The sequence below is a fragment of the Rhincodon typus genome, chromosome 6 (genome assembly GCF_021869965.1).
Source record: "Rhincodon typus isolate 14 chromosome 6, sRhiTyp1.1, whole genome shotgun sequence".
Taxonomy (NCBI): Eukaryota; Metazoa; Chordata; class Chondrichthyes; order Orectolobiformes; family Rhincodontidae; genus Rhincodon; species Rhincodon typus.
Window position 1 is genome coordinate 56,444,969 of NC_063337.1, and position 14,489 is coordinate 56,459,457.

The following is a 14,489-nucleotide window of genomic DNA, read 5'->3' on the forward strand; positions in this document are numbered from 1 at the left end:
AATGACCAGCTAAATACTTAAAGGTTGTGAGGGTTCCTGTCTATACCATTCTTTTGGGTAGTGAGCTCTAGATAGCCCCCACCCTCTGGGTGAAAGATCTTGCCCTCAAATCCGCTCTACACCTTCTGGCCTTTCCTTAAATCAATCCCCCCTGGTAGCTGACTCATCTACTAAGAGGATAAGTTTCTTCCCATCTATGCCCCTCATATTTGTGTACACCTCAATCAGGTGCCCACCCCCCAATCTTTGTGTTTGAAGGAAAACAACACCAGTCTATCTAGGCTCACTTCATAGCTGAAACAGTCCAGCCCAGGCAACATCCTGAGGAGGCTCCTCTGCACCAATTCTAGTGTAATCACACCCTTACAATTATGCAACAACTACTATAGTACTCCACCTGTAGCATTTTATGTAGCTCTATCATAACCTCCCTGATCATATGTTTAATGTCTTGATTAGTAAAGGCAAGTTCTCAAATGCCTTCTTAAACACCTGATCAAACTGTGTTTCTGCCTTCAAGGATATATGGACAGGGACTCCAGTCTCTCTGTTCCTTTGGATTTCCAAGAATCCTACCAGTCATTGTGTATTCCATTACCTTGTTAGTGCTTCCAAAATGCATCAGCCCATGCTTTTCAAGATTAAATTACAATTTCAAGTGTTCTTCCCATCAGACCAAGCCATTTATAATATCCAGTAGTCTAAGATTTTCCTCATTATTTACCACACCAACTTTTGTGTCTTTTATGAACTTACGGATCACACCTCCTAAATTCATGTCTAGATCATTAATGTATACACCTAAATGTAAGGGACTCAACACTGAACTATATGGTACTTCACTGGAAACAAACATCCACTTGCAAAAACAACCTTCATCCATCACTCTCTGACTCCTACCACCAAGTCAATTTTAGATCCTTTTTGCCAAATTGCCCTGGATCCCAGGGGCTCCTTCATTCTCGACCAGTTTCCTATGAGATACCTAATCAAAAGCCTTACTGAAGTCCATGCAGACTACATCAATTTCACTACCCTCATGGACACATTTAGTCACTTCTTCAAAAATTCAATCAAGATTTGTTCGACATGATCTCTCCCAATAAAGCTAAACTGACTACCATGATTAACGCAAGTGGATAGTAATTCTGTGCCTTAGAATGTTTTCCAATAGTTTAAGAACCACTAATGTTAGACTCTCTGGCCTACAGTTTCCTGGTTTAATACTACGAGTCTTCTAGAATAATAGCACGACATTAGCAACCTTCCTTTCCTCTGGCACCTCTGCAGTGGCCAGAGAGAATTTGAAAATTAATGTAAGAGCCCCTGCAATCTCCTCCACTGTATCCCACAGCAACTTAGGATCATCTGGGCCTGAGGGACATAACCACTTTTGAGCAGGCTAAAACTACCAATAATGCCTCCTCCTCTGTGCTAATTTGTTCAAACATATTATTCTTTCTGTCTGATTTCTGTACCTCCATTATCTTTCTCTATAGTGAATTCACTTTCCAGTTCCATATATAGATTACCACATTGGTCGCTGATTTTTTTTCGGGTGGGGTTGGTGGTGTGGTAATCTTTCTCTGGTTTTCTTCTTCCCCCTAATATACTTATAAAATACCTTTTAATTTCCATTTATTTTGCCCACCAGTGTTTCTTCATGCCCTCTCTTCTCACTGCTAATTTCTTCAAGTAACCTCCTGCAATTTCCATTCTACTCTAGGGCTTCTAGCATTTGGAACCCCATCTTCTATAAGTTAGCCCTTATTTTCTCATCAATCCAATACAACAGGGTTGGCATCCAGGGTTCTCTGGACTTGTTGGTCCCACCCTTCAAATTTATGGGAATATACTGGCATTGCACTCTTAATTGTCCTTTTTGAATGACTCCCATTACTCTGATGCAGATTTTCTGACAAGCAGCTGCTCCCAGTCAACTTTGGTCAAATCATATTAAACTCAGCCACCTGCCTGGCTTTGTTCCCTAAAGTCAGGTCAAAGCACCACCCTCACTCTTTAAGACACTCTCACTAATGTCTTTAAGCATCAGTAATATTGGGAGATAAATTCAAAAATGCTATTTTTTTCTGGGAAAAGATAAAGGGCTGAATCTTATATTTTTTGACTAAGAGTAGGTTGTGGCGAGTCTTTTCCAGTGATTCTCACCAGAAAGTTTGCAATGCCCAGGAAGGTTTTACACCATATCCTACCAAATTTGTTTCATTAATTACCTACTGAGTGCCTATGGTGTCCCTCACATCTGATTCCATCCCCATTTTAACATGTGCCATTTTTGGAAAAACTCACCATTTACAAGATATCTACTGAAAGAAGTACATCCCTTGCGTCTGTGTCATCTTTAAAACTGCATTGTGCACCCAAACAAACACTGCCAGTCTGGAGCTGCCCTACATGGTTCCTGATATTTGACATGGACAGTGGGAAACTGGAACCCTTCTTTGAAGGAAGAAACTTGGTGGACCAGGCGGTGCAGGTGTGGGGCATCATCTGTCCTCAGGCCCAGTAATGGAAGCCACAACACCAGACCATTCCAGCCTGGTTGCATTTGCTACCCTGCTCACAGTAGTCTCAGGCACCTGGAGGAATGTACAGCAATGTAGCAAAAAAGTCAATGACGTTCTCCACACTGCCAGCAAAAGTGCCATCATTTTCTCTCTGGTATCTCACAATCACATTGCTATTGCATGCAACCCCTCCCAACAAGGCTCATGTTCTACCACTCTCACTATTGCCTGAAACATCTTTCCGGCTCACACTCATATCCCCAACTCTGACCAAAAGGGATGCTGTTGCCACCCACTTTCATCTCCCACAATACCTGTCTTTCTCTCATTCCATAAGGACAGCAGCCCACATTAGGGGAGAAACAATCAAGGTAAGCTGTCCAACATTCAGTTACTCACTCTTTATGAGGATAGCAACCTGACCCTGACGTTTTTTTTTTGAAGTTTGGGATTAACTGAGAAACAGGAATAAGTGAAAGTCAGAGTCAATATGAAGAAGGAATATAAATAAGGAGAGTACAATAAGAGAAGCGGAGTAAAGTTATTGTAAAGGGAAGTAAGTTAAGACTAAGTCAGTAGGTAAAACTTAAGTAAGTTTAAGTTTAAGGCATGGCAGCACAGATTGGTCAAATTGAATGTGTATTCTGTAATATATAGGAAATCATGTATCCGACTCGTATCCGAAATGATCACATGTGCAGGAAGTGCACTTAGCTACAGAAAGGTACATCCATAAAGCTAAGAGTTCATGGAAAACTTATTGAAAGAAGTGATCACATCACAGCTTAAGGGTCTGAAGGGAGCAGGTGACCACCACGCAGTTCAAGAGATTCAGGAAGGAAGCACAGCAATCCCAGGGTTCCACTCAAAATGTTCTTCCATTTTGGAAGCTGATGAGGGCATTAGTTCCTCAAGGGAGTGCATAGAGTTATACAGCAGAGAAACAGATCCTTGGTCCAATCAGTCCATCCTGAACATAATCCTAAATTAAACCAGTCCCACCTGCCTGCTCTTGGCCCATATCCCTCCAAATCTTTCTTATTCATGTACTTATCCAAATGCCTTTTAAACATTATAATTGTACCCACATCCACCACTTCCTCAGGAAGATCATTCCACATGTGAACCACCCTCTTTGTAAAACATTTCCCCCTCATGTCTTTTTTTAAATCTCTCTTCTCTCACCTTAAAATTGTGCCCCCAGTCATGAAATCCCCCATCCTAGGGAAAAAACTGCAACAATTAACTCTACCTATGCCCCTCATCAACAAGGTTGCCTCTCAACGTCCTATGCTCCAGTGAAAAACGTCCAAGCTTATCCAGCCTTTCTTTCAAACCTTCCATCCCCAATAACATTCTGGTAAATCTCTTCTGAAACCTCTCCAGCTTAATAATATCCTTCCTATAACTGGGCAACCCAGAAATGGACGCAGTATTCCAAAAGAGGCCTAATCAATATCCTGTACAAACTCAACATGATTTTCTAATTCCTATACTCTAAAGAATTGAGCAATGAAGGCAAGCATGCTAAACGCCTTTTTAACCACCCTGTCCTATACTTTGCAAACTTCAAAGATTTATAGATCTGCACCCCTAGGTCCCTCTGATTTACAACACTATCCATGGTCCTACCATTAATTGTATAAGCCCTACTCTTGTCTGTTGTACCAAAATGCAGTACCTCGCATTTATCCAGATTGAACTCCATCTGTCATTTTTCAGCCCATTGACCCATTTGATCAAGATCCCTTTGTAATCTTAGAAAACCTTCTTCACTATGCTATTAATTTCAGTGTCATCTGCAAACTTACTAACCATGCCTTCTATATTGTCATCCAAATCATTTATATAAATAACAAACAAAAGAGCACCCAGAACCAATCCCTGTGGAACACTATTGGTGACAGGCCTCCAGTCCGAAAAGCAACCCTCCGCCACCACACACTGTCTCCTGCCATTAAGCCAATTACATATCCAACTGGCAAGCTCACATTGTATCCCATGTGACCTAACTTTACTAATTAGTCTACTATGCAGAACCTCATCAAAAGCTTCACTAAAGTCTAAGTAAACAACATCTACTGCTCTGCCCTCAATCTTTTTGTTAACTTCCTCAAAAAACTCAATCAACTAGAGAGACACGAGTTTCCTCACGCAAAACCACGCTGACTATCCCTAATCAATTTTCGTCTCTCTAAATACCGGCAAATCCTACCTTTTATAATTACTCCCAACAATTTATCCACAACTGAAGTCAGACTCAAGATTATTGTTCACCGATTTCTCCTTACAATCTTTCTTAAACAAAGGTACAACATTAACCACCCTCCAGTCATCAGGCACCTCACAAGTAGATATAGATGATGCAAGTATTTCTGTAAGGGGTCTCACAATTTCCTCCCTTACTTCCCACGTTTTGGGATACATTAGATCAGGTTCTGGAGATTAATCCACTTTTATATTCTGCAAGACCTCCTGAACTTCCTCTTCTGTGATGTGAACTGCTTTTAAAACATCAAAATTTATTTCTATGCATTCTCTGGACTCCATTTCTTTCTACACAGTAAAAACTGACGCAAAATACTCATTTAGCATCTCTCCGATCTCCTGGAGTTCAATGTAAAGACAACCTCCTTGATCTTTAAGGGGCCCTACCATCTCTCTAGTTACCTTCTTGCTCTTAATGTATTTGTAGAATTTCTTTGGAATATCCTTAACCTTATCTGCCGACGCTATCTCATATACCTTCTTTGCCTTCCTGATTTCTTTCTGAAGACTGCCTCTCCACTCTTAATATTGATTAAGAGATTCAATTGAACCAAGTTGTCTGTAACTAAAACAGGATTATATTTTATTCTTGACCCAAACCTCAATATCTTTATTCATCCATTGTTCCTTAATCTGACCAGCCTTACCCTTCACTCTAACAGGAACAAAATGCCTCTGAATTCTCGTCATTACACTCTTGAAAGCCTCTCACTTGTCAGTCGTCCCTTTACCTGCAAACTGTCTACTTTTGAAAGTTCTTGTCTCATACCATTAAAAATTGCCTCATTCAGCCAAAAACTTTAACTTTTATAGAAGGTTTATACTTTTCCTTTACCATTTTGAAATTAATAGAATTATGATTGCGAGACCCAAAGTGGTCCCCTACTTTTACCAGTCACCTGCGCTGCCTTATTGCCCAAAAGAAGGTCTAGCTTTGCTCCTTCTCTAGCAGGAGCATCCAAATACTGATAAAGAAAAATTTTCAAGAAAACATTTAACAAATTCTTCACCATCCAAACTTTTAACACTATGGTAGCCCCAGTCGATTAAAATCCCTCATTATTACAACCTTATGATGCTTACATATATCCGAGATCTCCCTATATATGTTTCTCAATTTCCCTCTTACTATTGGGTGACCTATAGTACAAACCTATCAATGTGATCATTCCCTTTTTAGGTCTAATTTCTATCCATATATTTTCAATGGACGATTTTTCAGAAATATCTTCCCTAGTTACAGCAGCAATATATTCCTTAATCAAAAACGCCACCCTCAACTTTTCTCTCCTTCCCATAGCATCTAAAACCGGGAACATTGAGCTGCCAGTCTTGTTCATCTTTCAGCCAAGTTTCTGTGATAACTATGACATCAAATCCCATGTTCATCAACGTTACCTGCAAGACTCCTTGTATTAAAATAAATGCAATTTAGCTCTTCAGAGTGACTACACATTGACTCTCTCTTGTCTTTCTTTTCTAATTGTCATGCTCTCCTCACATTCAGAACCTTCCTCATCAATCCTGTTTACACAGCTACTTAGAATTCCTCCACTCCCCCTCTCTATCAGTGTAAAGTCTCCCTTAATGGAATGAGCAAAACGCCCTGCCAAAATATTGGTCCCTTTCCAGTTCAGGTTAGACCCATCCTTTTTTGAACAGGTCTTTTCCAAAAGACATTCCAATTGTCCAAAAACCTGAATCCCTGAACAATACACCAGGTCTTCAGCCATTGAGTTATCTCCTTTCTCTTTTTGTTCCTTCCCTCATTTGAGTTTGGCATTGGGAGGAAACCAGAGATTACTTTTAAGGTTTTTTTTTAATTTTCTACCTAACCTCTTAAATTCACTCAGTGCTGCTTTAATCTCTTCAAGTGAGACATGTCTGTGGCACTGCAATCTGCTCAGCTGTACAGGAGAGGAGGAAGAAGAAAGGAGGAGTGATAGTGATAGGGAATTCATTAGTTAAGGAAGAAGACAGACAGGAATAAACAGGTATTCCTGTGGTTGTCAATGTGCCTCCTTGGTGCCAGTCAAGGATATTGCAGGACATTCCTCGCTAGAGGGTGAGCAACCAGATGGCATGATCCACATTGGTACCAATTACTAAGGTTAAGGTGTTGTGGTCTTGCAATCAGAATTTAAAGAGCTCGGCAGATAAGTTAGCAAGCAGGACCTCAAATTTAGTAATCTCTGTATTGCTCCCAGTGACAAGTTAACAATGAGACAGGAGGCGAAGACAGTTGAATGCGTGGTTGGAAAGATGGTACAGGAGAGAGAACTTTAGATTCCTGGGACATTGGCACTGGTTCTGGGGAAGCCAGCACCTACAAGCTGAACAGAGACTGGACATGAGTTCTTTGTGGAGCATTTTACAAAGGCTTTTGGAAGGGCTTTAAAGCAACTTGGCAGGGTGGGGGTACAAAGACAGAACACAGAAGGAAAATACCAGAGTTCGCAAAATACTTGAAGGTGCAGCTGCCATTAGCATAGAGTTAAAAGACGAAGTCAGAATAAGAATAGAAGAAATTACAACTAAATTAGAGAGTAAATGCACAGATATACAAACTCAGAGTACAGTTAATAAAATTGGGGAGTTCCAAGTGCAGATTGCCATGTGATCCAATGATGATAACAAAGACCTGGCTCAAGGCAAGGCAAGAGTGGATGTTAAAAATTCCCAGGTACAAAGTGTTCGGAAAAGATAGATAAAGGAAGAAAAGGAGGATTTGCAATATTGGTTAGAGAGCATTGCAGTACTGCAGAAAGAACAGCGGGTTCAAGGACAGAATAAATTTGGCTAGAGCAAAGGAACAAAACGGATACAATTACATTGATAGGTGTAGTCTATAGTCTGCGAACTAATAGAAAGAATGTAGGGAATAAATCTGCAGGGAAATTTCAGAGAGATGGAAACATTACAGTAATTACAATGGGGGACTCAAATACCCAAACATAGACTGAAATATTGGTAGTGTAAAGGGCAATGAGGGGCAAGTGTTCCTAGATTGCAAGCAGCAGTGTTTCCTACTGCAGTGTGTCTCCAGTCCAAGGAGAACAGTTACACCATTGGATCTTGGAAATGAGGTGGGACAAGTGGATCAAGTGTTCGTAGGGAAACACTTAAGAGTCAGTGATCATTGTACCATAAAGCTCAGGATGATGGTGGGGAATGACAAGCATCAATCCAGGCTAAGAAAAAAAATCAATTGGTGGAGAGCTGACTTCAATAGGGCAAGAACAGAGTGAGGCAGGATTGACCAAAATAAGATATTGGTGTGAAAACGGTAATTGAACAGCAAGCTACCTTCAAAGACGACATGGTTCACGTGCAGTCGAGGAATATGAAGATTTTTTTGTTAGTTTCCACTCATATAATTGTTCTTTCTGATTTGTTGTGGCTTGCTAATGGTATAGTGAACAATACCCTCAAAAATGAAATATATATTTTCAGACAATGTGTTTATTATCTAGAACACTGACCACACCCCCAATCTCAAAATTATCTATTTTCAACATGTGGAGATAAAAACATGTCGACAGGCATGAGCGTAATATTTAGTCTTTTCCACAGAAGTTAAACAGCACAGTCAGTTAAATAATACCCTCGAAAATGAAACACAAAAGTATCCTGGAATGGACAACTTTGGACATTTCATTATTTCTAATTACAACAGAAATCTGAGACATTTATAATTTAAGAATAAGCACAATTCCCAATATCAGATTAAACTAATTGCTAATCTACATCATAAGGTACCTTACACAGAACATACAGTGAGCTCTTTTATTGGTGTGCTTCACCAGTTTATAACTATCTGATCATAATTCATGAATCAGTCATGATATGCTAAATTTCCAAAAATTCATAGATGGATTTCCGTGTGCCCAATTTTATTTTGCACTATCATGTCAAATCTTCTGTATGGAACATACCATCAATCAAGTTTTGGCATGCAATGGTGTATCACAAAATTTGAAAGCCAACTATATGCAAAATGCTTACTGATAATTGCTAGGCTATTTACAATTAAACTAATTAAAGTACACTGAGGCATCTACAGCTAATCTATTAAGTAATAATATAACATGCTGCATTAAATTGAAAAAAGGGCTGCAAATGGGATAAGTGAAACGACAGCATTACATGTTGTCACAGAATAACGGGAAGATTTGATCCTCGTACTGCTAAGCTCCTGATCTCAGCTTCAGTATCACGGTGATGTACAAAAATTGAAACAATTTTAAAAATGTACTGAAGGCTGCTCAGAAGCTTGAAGAAGCCCAGGAGCATTTCATTAACATGTTTCAACTTGGGAAGATGAAGGGGTTTGTTTAGATGGCCATGAGGGTTTGAAACAAAATAGAGGGGCAGCCTGGCAGCACAGTGGTTAGCACTGATGCCTCACAGTGCCTGGGACCCAGATTTGATTCCAGCCTTGGGTGACTGTCTGTCTGTCTAGAGTTTGCATGTTCTCCCACTGTCTGTGGGTTTCCGCCAGGTGCTCTTGTTTCCTCCCACAGTCCAAAGTTGTGCAAGTCATGTGGATTAGCCATGCTAAATTGTCCCATAGTGTCCAGCGATGTACAGGCTAGGTGGATTAGCCAGGGTAAATGTGGGGTAAAGGGGATAGGGGAGTGGGGGCATCTGGGTGGGAGGCTCTTCAGAGTGTTGGTGCAGACTCGATGGGCTGAATGGCCTTTTCTGCGCAGTGGTGATTCTCTGATGATAGAGGCTTTTAAACTGCTGTCAAGAGTGAATAAGAATTTAAATATTTTGTGTCCTGTAAAGAATTTAAACTATGGTGATTATTTAAGGTTTTGGAGTAGATCTGGTATTATTTTTGTCAATCGTCAATCTTTTTTCCCCAGCTGATAGCCAGAATAGTTAGTACATTACAGCATATAGTGCAAATTACTAAGGGTTGCAAGAACAGAGAGGAATGATAATAGGAGACTTTAGCTGTCCTAATATAGACAGGGATTATAACAGCCAAAGGGAAATTTGAAGATATCTCTGAGTTCTCAATGAATGGTTGTTGTCTCAAGTTACTTTTTCACCATTCACTGACTTAAATGAGAGTGACAGGCAGAAAGAAACGGTATCTTCCAGTTCTTGCTTACAAATCCAATTTTACTTGTCTCTCCTTTGCTGTGGCAAGCAGCTGTTGACATAAGTTTATTTGTATATTCTTGAATATGTTCATCATCTTTCCAAGCTAGACAAGATTTTCATCATATAATATGCAAGGTAAACAGTATGCAAATTTCTTCGTGGGATGGCATGACGGCTCAGTGGTTAGCACTGCTGCCTCACAGCACCAGGGGCTCGGTTTCAATTCAAGCCTCAGATGATCATCTGTGCGGAGTTTGCACATTCTCCTCATGTCTGCATGGGTTTCCACCAGGCGCTACAGTTTCCTCCCACAGTCCAATGATGTGCAGGTTAGGTGGATTGGCCATGCTAAATTACCTATAGTGTCCAGGGATGTGAAGGCTAGGTGGATTAGCCATGGTAAATTCAGGTTACAGGGATAGGATGGGAGACTGGGTCTGGGTGGTGTGCTCTTCAAAGATATGGTGTGGACTCGCTGGGCCAAATGGTCTGCTTTCACACTGTAGGAATTCAATTCTACGATTCTATGACCCAAATTTGGAGGAAATGTAACTTCAGCGCAGAGCTATTTTCTCACACTGGTTTCACAAAATTTGCCTCAATCCATAGTCAAGAGATCACAGCAACCATGTTATATCAGTAGTCGTCCTGATTAAAAGTCACTTTAAACCATGAATGGCTCAGGTATTAGAAATAGATGATGAAAGTTGAACATTGACATTTCATTTTTGCTATGATTGTAACAGCATGATTTTTACATATAAAGGCAGAATTTCAAGGTTTCCAAATGACATTAAACTCAGAAATAATGGACCAGATAGTTCAAAGATTGTTGCTGCTGAAGCATAGATTTGAGTTGTGCATCAGGATCACCCGAACTCCTTAGACAGCTGACTCCAAAGGATTTCCAATCGGCAATTACCTGGCATCTGAAACCGTCTAAAGTTCCTTCATCGATAGCCAGGCAAATATACAGTCGATAAAACTATAAAAGTAATCTCCTCTAGACACTACTAACAACTCCCACTTGATTTCCCCACTGACCCTCAATGTACACCCAATGTCCCCGCACCTGGAATTGAAAAACGCCCAAATCAAGTTAACCCCAAACCCTGATGTACATTCACCTGACTCAGCTTGCTCCTGAACCCGATGTACTTTCCCCAACAGACCGGACTCCTGTTCCTAACCCACAGTGCCACCCTGACCTGACCACTGGTTCCCCATGGAACCAATCCCTCCCACACAAGCAAGCTTCTCTGTGCCCACTCGAGACCCAACAACTGTCCTTACCTGACCACCCAGGCTTCCCACGGATCCAACATTTACCCTTGCACAATTTGAGTTGATGCAACTCCCTATCACCACCTCCACTCATAAGCCACCCAACCTGCTACCAACGTAGTACCTGCACCTTCAGCCCACCTGACATTCTTCTATCCTAACCAACAATTACTCTATGACATCACTATTCCCCACTCCACTTATCTTACAAACAGAACCTTCTCTCTGCAACTATCTCAGTGGCTTTTAAAAAAGGGTGGCATGACGGCTCAGTGGTTAGCACTGCTGCCTCACAGCGCCACAGACCCGGGTTCAATTCCACCCTCGGTCAACTGTCTGTGTGGAGTTTGCACATTCTCCCCGTGTCTGCCTGGGTTTCCTCCAGGTGCTCTGGTTTCCTCCCACAGTCCAAAAATGTGCAGGTTAGGTGGATTGGCCATGCTAAATTGCCTGTAGTGTTCAGGGATGAGTAGATTAGGTGGGTTGTAGGGGGATAGGTCTGGGTGGGATGCTCTGAGGGTCGGTGTGGACTTGTTGGGCCAAAGAGCCTGTTTCCACGCTGTGGGGATTCTAGGAATATGAATAAACTACAGAACACAGCACTTACTGCTAACAAAGAGACAAGTGGTATCAGCACCGATCCTTTCAACTGCTCATGCATTTGTTCCCGGACTGTACAGCTTCAGGCTGGCAGGCTCCAAGTCCACAAATTCACCTTGGAAAGTACTCCAAAGGTAAGTAGGTAAATTTTACATTGATACGGACCTGAAACAGGGATTCTGACGCAAATCAGAAAATTCAGGCCACAGTAAACATTGAGATGTCTTCAGGAGGACATTTGGAAACTAATAAGTGGGCATGACAGATGAAAAATAACGCAGAGAAGTATGAATTGGAATATCATGCTCAACTTTGGATGACACTTTTTCTTTAGAAACATGACAAGGCCCTAGTGAGTACATTTACCACAATGATAACAGGGATAAAGGACTTCAGTTACGTGAACAGCCTGGAGAAGCTAGTATTATTCATCTTAAAGAAGAAAACGTTCAGGGAGGAATTGGTTAACGTGACCAAAATCATGAACAGTTTTGATGCAGCAAATAAGAATAACAGAAGGTCGGAAAACATAGGACTCAGGTTTAAGGTGATTGATAAGATCACCAGAAATGATGAGGAAACATTTCTTATGTAGTGAGTTATTACAATTGGGAATGCAATGCCTGAGAGGTTGGTGGAAAGAGTTTTAATAGCCATGTTCAGAAGCGAATTGGATAAATTCTGAAGGGGTGAAGAATTACAGTCTTTGGGGATAAAAATAATATGCAACTAATTGGGTTGCTTTACCAAAGAACCAACACAGGAACAATGCAGCCAATCGTCTCTGTATAATATCATTTATGGTTTTAGCTCCTGAACATGAACATTCTCTCTCCATACATGCTTCCTGAACTACTGATTATTTCCAGCACTTCCTTATTTTGTTTTAAACCCTATCAAGTTCATTGTTGTTCAAAAAGTTCAAATTATTCCATTGGCTGTGTGATTGAACTGAAGTCCATTAGAAGTTACTAATTAATTAGACATATTTTCTCAAACCATTAGTTTCATGCCAACCTGAATATATTCCATATTGTAAATATGATTACAGGAATTCCCCCATTTAAAGGGTATTGTACCAATACAATTCGATTTTAGCAGGTAAACCATCCCTTCTCTCCCCAACACTCCTGCTCATCACCCCTCCTACTAGTCACATCTCTCCTGCTCACCACTTCCCTTCCTAGATCTTCCCACTAACTGCTTCCCACCCCACTTCTCTCACTCATCACATGCCTCACTAAATTTCCTGTTTGCCAATTGTCCTACTCATTAACCTTATCACTCATTACTCTCACATGCAATCTTCCTGCTCACTTGACCCTAATATTCACTGATTTACTCTGGTTTGCCACTTCCTTTATCATCTCTGTTCACTATCTCTTCTGATTGCTGACCCTTCCACTCATCTCCAACCTTGCCAACTTAGAGGGAGACAGTGGGAATAGGAAGCAGCAATTGCAAGGGAGTGAGAGGGGGCAACAATGAATGAGGATCACCAAACAAAAGGGTCAGAAAAAGGGACAGCCAGGGTAGGTGGCACGGAGCATCGGAGGCTAAAGGGATGAAAATTATAAAATCATGAGGGGCATGGATAGGGTGAATAGCCAAGGTCTTTTTCCTAGGGTGGAGGAGTCCAAAACTAGAGGGCATTGGTTTAAGGTGAGAGGGGAAAGATTTAAAAAGGACCCGAGGTATAACTTCTTCACACTGAAGGTGCTGCATATAGGGAACCAGCTGCCGAAAGAGATGGTGGAGGCAAGTACGTTGACATTTAAAAGGCATCTGGATGAGTATATGAATGGGACAGTTTTAGATGGTTTTCGAGTCAAACGCTCGAAATGAGACTAGTCAGATTGAGTCAGCATGGACAAGTGGACCAAAGGACCTGTTTCCAAGCTGTATGACTCAATGATCTGTGACCATGACTGTGGTGGAACAAAGGAAAGTGGAAGAGTTTAACAAATTATTAAGATTTCTTAAACCATTAAGCAGGAGTAAGTCATTAGAAGGTAGTGAGAATTAATAAAAGGATTTGTGGCCAGTTAAGTTACCATTATTATGGGAAAATCATTTTCATTCATTCAGTTTTCATTTAGGAACACATTAGAAGAACCAACTAAGGAACAGTTTTGTTACACAATCTGTTAAAATGTAACTTTAAAAAACATCTTTCCTCAAGTAAAAGTTTGCATCCTATTTGACAGGCCTTTTTTTTTAAGACTACTTGCAAACACTTCTTGAGCAAAGACAGATATTCTTTTGGTATAAATAATTAGTTTATTTCAGTATTCCTATTACTGACTAATTAAATATGGATAGGGAATGAAATGACGCTTAATTTTACATCATTTAAAGATTAAATCTCATATGTTCTATTTGTTGAAAGAACTGTAATGGCCAGCTGTGGCTAGTAACTTTGAAAATAGTTTTTGTTCTGCTTACACTTTTATTATGGAGACATTTTTTAATACAATCCAGGAACAGAGAAGACCATCACATACAATGTCCGAGTGAAAGTGATCAACTCGACAAGGGAACATCAGAACTGAAACTTTGGCAAATACCACTGCAACTGCAACAGCAACAGCAATAGCTTAATGGTGGAGTAGTTGCAAGTATAAAGTGGTGGATCTGAAGATCATGGAGCTAATTTGTACTTTGTGTGGAGCTTCTTGAGTGTTTCTAGAGATG

General features: G+C 40.6%; 1 protein-coding gene across 1 annotated transcript in view; it reads right to left on the reverse strand.

Annotated features, from left to right (window-relative positions):
• Positions 1 to 14,489, reverse strand: part of LOC109935037 (disks large homolog 2-like) — an 890,971-nt gene that overhangs the window by 729,089 nt on the left and 147,393 nt on the right. The window lies entirely within an intron of this gene.